The sequence below is a fragment of the Falco punctatus genome (assembly GCF_963210335.1).
Source record: "Falco punctatus genome assembly, chromosome: 2".
Classification (NCBI taxonomy): Eukaryota; Metazoa; Chordata; class Aves; order Falconiformes; family Falconidae; genus Falco; species Falco punctatus.
In genome coordinates, this window is record NC_137581.1 from 83,356,621 (window position 1) to 83,362,688 (window position 6,068).

The following is a 6,068-nucleotide window of genomic DNA, read 5'->3' on the forward strand; positions in this document are numbered from 1 at the left end:
ATGTGGAAGCAGCGGCTGGAGACTCTTTGTACACAGCGGCTGTGATGAGCTGTGGGCAGCATGCAGGGACAGAGCTGTGGCTGCAGCCCTGGCAACCTCGGGTTCAAATCTGTGGCCTTTATCTAGGCCTGGGTGTCCTCAGGATCCCCCAGAAACCTATCGTCCGTGGTAGCACCTGGGGCTTAGGGGTCTGGGGCACATCTGGTACACCCTGCCATGTCCTTACTGACCCTGCTGCTGCTCCTGCCACTGTGGTCTCTGTGCACTGCTGCATCCCTCCCATTAAATGGTGTTTTCCCACCCTGGAGGTATTAACGGTGCTAACAGGGTTAGAGCTGCTCTAATGTTCCATGGCACAACAGCCTAGGCACCGTGCTCTGGGGAGCCCCCCTCCTGGTGCCAGAGGGGAGAGGAGCCAGCAGCACGTCCAGGCAGGCAAATTAAGATAAGAAATGAGTGCAAGCCTCTTGCTACCTGGAGGCAATGAAGATGCTACGAGAGAGCAGGGTTTGGCTGGGAGCAAAGCAGTGTGATGCCTTCTAATCTGTACGTCTTACTGTGTCCTGAAAACAGAGACCCCACTCTAACCCAGCAAGCGTATGCTGCTGGGAATCACAGCAAAGAAAACAGAAAAGAAACCTCTTCCATCCTTCTCTTTCTTCAATTATTTTCCTGCCCCCCCCCTCCCCCCCGCCCCCCCGCCCCAGCATGCAAACAACCCACTCCCCTGCTGTGTCATCACTCATGCTTGTGCCTGCCGCGGTGGTGATGTCATGCTGCAAACTACCCGCCTATGGGCAGCTGGGTCCAGCGAGATTCGGCCAGGTTTCCCACAGCCCAGGCTGGCCACGCTCAGACCAGTCCCAGCAGCACTGGTGTGCTGCGTCCCACAGCAGCAAACAGAGGGGGAACAAGCGGCTTGCTGTGAAAGATGTGTCCCGGTAACTGCCCCTCGAGCGGTCATCTGGTTAAACAAGAGGTGCTTGGGTAGTTGGCTTTAAAAAACACTAACCAAAAGTCAGAGTGCGTGGGGAAGGAGTCGGTATCAGCACCAGGGGAGCAGGAAGACAGCAGGACCAAGGAAAAGGTGCAGAAAGTGCATGTGTGAGGAAGCTTTGCTTTCTCAGGATTACAACAGGTATCTGTGAAACTGTTGCAAGAGTGAGGTGCCTTCAGAAGCCTTTTTCCACATTGCGAATGCAGGAGAGACTGCTCCTAGTCTTCATCCTCTAGGCTTTCCCTCCAGTGGGACCATGGCAGCTCCAGCCCCGTGTGCCAGCACTGCAGCTGCCTGTAGGAGAGGCTCTTTCTTGGGTCATATTTGCCACGACAACACACCACAGATGACTTTGTCCTGTGCCTGGCAACAACAGAGGCTTCAGCCCACTGCAAATGGTGTGCCACCAGCAACTGAAATGCCAGCATGTTTTCCAGGTCCTTTCAGATCCCTGCAGCTCATGAGACAGCATGATGACAGAGGAAAAAACAAAACTAATAGCTGGGCTGCAAGTGCAGGTGATGCAGGCACACTCAGTAACCCGCAGGGCACAGGACATGGAAGGTAGGATCTTGTGAGAGAAAGCACCTGGCAGCTTAAAGGGGAGCATGATCTTTTTTTGCTCAGGTTAAAGAGGACTTGTTTGTCTTAGGCAGGAGCAGTAGAAGTTTGTCTTCTTGAACCATTAAAGTGTAACCAGGATGGCTTGGCATCACCTGGCATCACCTCAACTCTGGTATTACTGTCGGCTCTGCAAAGGGATTGGATCAATTATTAAAGGGCATGGCTAATTGTGTGCAGCCAAAAGTACATACACTTTTAGCATCAGCAACATTTTTAGGCTTGATTTGAAAGCCAATGAAACCACTGGGAAAAAATCTATTTATTCCCTTGAGTTTTCTCCCCCCAGCCTGGTCTTATGGGAACAGTCCCACAGGAGCCCAGGCTGTCAGTGGAACATGGCTACTTGCATGCTATGTAGATGGAAAAGCAGGACACGGTGATTAAACTGAGAAATGTGAGTATTAGTGAGTCCATGTTGCTCGGTATGGTGTTACTGCCATGCATGACTGGAGGATTTGCTCCAGGGCCTTGTTTCATCCCTTTCCTACTTCTGCTCTCCTATATTTGTGAAGATCTGTCTGTCACAAGCAAAAATGGATTCAAAATGGGTTATTTATTTTAAGCCAAGCTATTTGGATCAAGTTCTTAGGATGTCTACCGACTAAAATACCTGATCCTTAATCTCTGCTTAGCCTCTGACTTTGCACTTGACTTCAAAAGGTGTGATCCTGTGCTGCAGGGGTGACTGTGGACGCAGCCCCAGGTTCCAAGGCCACGAGCCACAAGGCCAGCAGAGCAGGAACAAAGAGGGGGATGGGCAGCTGCCTGAAGCCCATGGGGCTGAGGCATGGCATCTGTTTGCAGGCAGGACCCAGCTGCTGAGAGCAAGGTGCCCCTGTGGGGGCAGCGGGCATTGGCTTTGCCCGCCAGGCAGGACGCAGGCTTGCTGCACGGGGCTGCTGCTGGGGGCTGCCCCAGCTGTGGGCTAGCACCGCTGGCTTTGTGAGGTTACCTCGTCATTTCCAGGCCCTCCTCCAGTTTGTGAGCACAGAAATGGATTTTCAGTGCAGCTCTTTGGGCAGGCTTTGGCCACTCTCAGTGCTGTAGAAAGGTCACTTGTTGGACACCCACCTTCTGGTCATACCCAAGCCACGTGCATAGTGATGCATCCCATCAGGTAGGTATCTGTGTCTCCTGATGGCCCCTTTCACAGCAGCCTGTCACGGTTTGGACACCATGTTGTACATCCCCTCCCACATCCCTTAACTTGCCCTGGCTTCCCAGACTGCTTTCCAGCCTGCCCACAGCAGGTGAGGTCCAGCAGATGCCTTGAGTAAAGGAGGCAGATGACCCAGCAAGGATTCCCTTTCTGCTCTGTATGTGTGGTTGCTCCCAAGCTATCCTGAAGCCTACCCTGCCAAGGCACTGATGGGAAAAAGTGGAGCAGAGCTATCGTTACCCTAAAAACTTGCTTCTGCTGCTCCACAGCCCCGCTCAGAGGGCAGCTCCCTGCCTGGTTCTTTCTGGCCAGCTGCCTGCCCATCAGTGGGCTGCCAGGCTCAGAGGCAGCCATGCCAGGCTCTACACCCTGAGGAGTGGACAGCGTTGTTGCATCCAGGGGTTTGGTTCTCCCAGCAGCCCTGTACCTTGAAAAGCAGGATGCTTTGCTGTGCAGCTCCCGGGGAGGGGGGAAAGCAGGGGAGCTGTCAGTCCAGAGCCAAGTGTGTTTTTAAGCTGCTAAAACGCTCCTCTTCTACTTACATGGGAATAAATGGAAATGGGAAAGTCAGACTCCTCCAAACCTGGGGACAGTGAGGCTCTTGGTACTCATGAATGCCAGGATCAGCAGAAATGAGGTGCCTTTGCTTGCAAGGCTGCAGTGCAGGAGCAGTGCCGTGATGGGCTGGGAAGCCCTGGGCATTCAAACAAAAGAAGAAATGGACACAGTTTAAAGGATATTTTGATATTTGTTTAGCTTGGCTATCACACTTTACCAAAGAAAAGGAAGGTTTTTGCTAAAGTTGAAACAAACAGTAGAATAGAACATTAAATAAAGGGTTAGCAAACTTGCCAGTAGTGTTAAGCCAGGTACGCTGATGAGGTCAAAATTTAATTCCACACTGAAATTGGAAATTTCAAGTACAAGTGTTCACAGCAAGACAAATTATATTACTTATCGAACCTCCAGGTGCTCTGAATAGTCTCTTTCATTGTCGTTCATCCAATCAGTATTTGCAATACTGAAATCCACTGTGAAAACAGAGGCAACTTTTTGGTCTGTCTAGGGCAGACGCAGAAGGGAAAGCTGGAAACTGTCCACACAGCCTGCTGTGGGGCCTCTCGTAGGCTGACAAGATCTGCAGTACCATCTAAGCATCTCCCTCTGATCTTTCCTCCATCCTTGTCCATTCCCTCAGCTCCTCCATTAAATTATACTAAGTATAGGAGCAAATTAAAGGTGCTAGTTCAGAGCGGTCAAGGGGAACAGAGGGTTGGGGAGATAAGGAGACTACACCTAGGAGGATTCTGGCTCATGGAGGTATGTTCAGCAGGTAGGCTGAGTGGGGTGCTGGCAGGGAGATGCACAAAGTTCCCAGTGCTCTGGTATCAAGCCTCGGCTGGGTGCAACACGTTAGCCCAGGCCAAAAGAAGTAATGTGGCTTCCGCTCCAATAGCATCCTTTCACCTGAGGAACTACTGAGCATTTGGTGAGAATGGAGGTGTTCATCTTCTCGTTACTCCAGTGGCAAAATGAGCAGCATGAATAACTCTTCACAGGGGTGAGTAAGAGATTCACAGCTTAGGTTGTGCACTCCTTGCTCAACATCACACTGCCCGTCTGCAGCAAAGCCAGGAACAGATCTGGTGATGCACAACATCCGAGTTTGTGACTTATGAGTAGTAATTATTGTAATTAAACAGTGGTCCTGAAATACTCCCTGGGTTACGAATGCTTCTTCACTCAAGTAAACTCCCATTTGCCTGAGTAAGGGCACAGCAATTTTGACCCAGAAGACTTTGTATAGCATATTAAATTTGTATCCTCAAATTATACATCTAGTTAAAATACTCATAAGTAATTATCCTGTTTGCAGTATAAACATGTTACCAAGTTAAAATTAAATGAGCAATTAACGTATAGTATAGCGTAATATAAAATTGACTCCTTATAATACAATCTAAAATTCACCAAATAGAACAGTAATGCTATGTAACCAAGCAAACAGGATAGGTGTGAAATTAAACAGGATATTGGTGCATTGTGTGAGAGAGATTTGGTGGTGGAAATGAGTCACCTCTTTGTCAACAGCATTGCTACCAGCTACGGTGTGCTTCATAGAGGGGAAGCAGGACATCCAAGACAACAGTGGCTGTACAAAAATAACACCAGAGCTGTTGTAGCCTGCACTCAGTACTCTTTAACAGGGACAAGAGCCACAAGCGAAGCTCAGAAATGTCAAGGCTGGAGAGCTGTGCAGGGTGGGGGTCCCCATCCTGGCTCCATCAGCCAGCACAGCTCCCTCCACTGCCATGGGAGCCGCCTCCACCCGTCTGCGAACAGGGATGGTGCCGCACGGTTTGGAGAACATACGACTGAAAGCTTGTGAATGATATTGACTCCATCCAACGTCTCTGATAAGGAAAGGCAGGCAGACAGCGCTACGTTAGAGCTGTTACAGTGCCTGGCTGAATTCACCCCTGCAGTGAATAAACAAGCTCTCTTTGATGACCTTGTTTCAGCACGCCCGAGAAGGCAGCAGTGCCCTGAAACCTCAGGGCAGCAGTACTGTGTCCCATGCAGCCAGCCTCCTGCCCTGCAGCCAGCGTCGGGCTTCACTCTCAGCTGCCGGCACAGTGCAAGGGGTGTAAGCCTGCTTTCAGGAGCACTAGCACAAATCTGAGACTGGGTCGTGGGCACAAAGTCATCCCGAGGGTGAGCTGGTGCCAGCCCCTCTCACTGGTGATCCCACACAGAGGAGAGGCTGCAAGGGGCCGATGTGTGTTGATGGTGCCCTTTGCTGAAGGACAGCACCGCTGAGAGTGATGGACCAGCAGACCAGGCTGCCTGACTCCATCCAGACATCATGTAGACCACAGCTCCTTTCATGTGTGGCCCCACGCCAGGCTACCGTGGGGACATCCCACTCCCTAGGGGAGAGGAATCGGGCCCCCTGATTTAAGCAGCAGAAGAGCTGACTTTACTCCATGCTATTTTGAACATCGTTACATAAATGCGTTCAAATATTTGTAAGGTTGATTGAAAATGTTGCTAAATCAGACTGCTCAGATTTAACCACCAGAAATTAAATCAGATAATAAACAATCAGCATTTCATTCCTACAAAAGCATGATAATTTTGTAGGACATTGGGTTTATATTGTCTATGCACCTGCATGTGGAATGCGAGCGATAAAGTGAGATTTGATAGCAAATTGGACTGGCAGACAGTTTTTGAACATAATTACTCAAAAGAAACCACCCAGAATCAATTTAATCATAGTTCAAC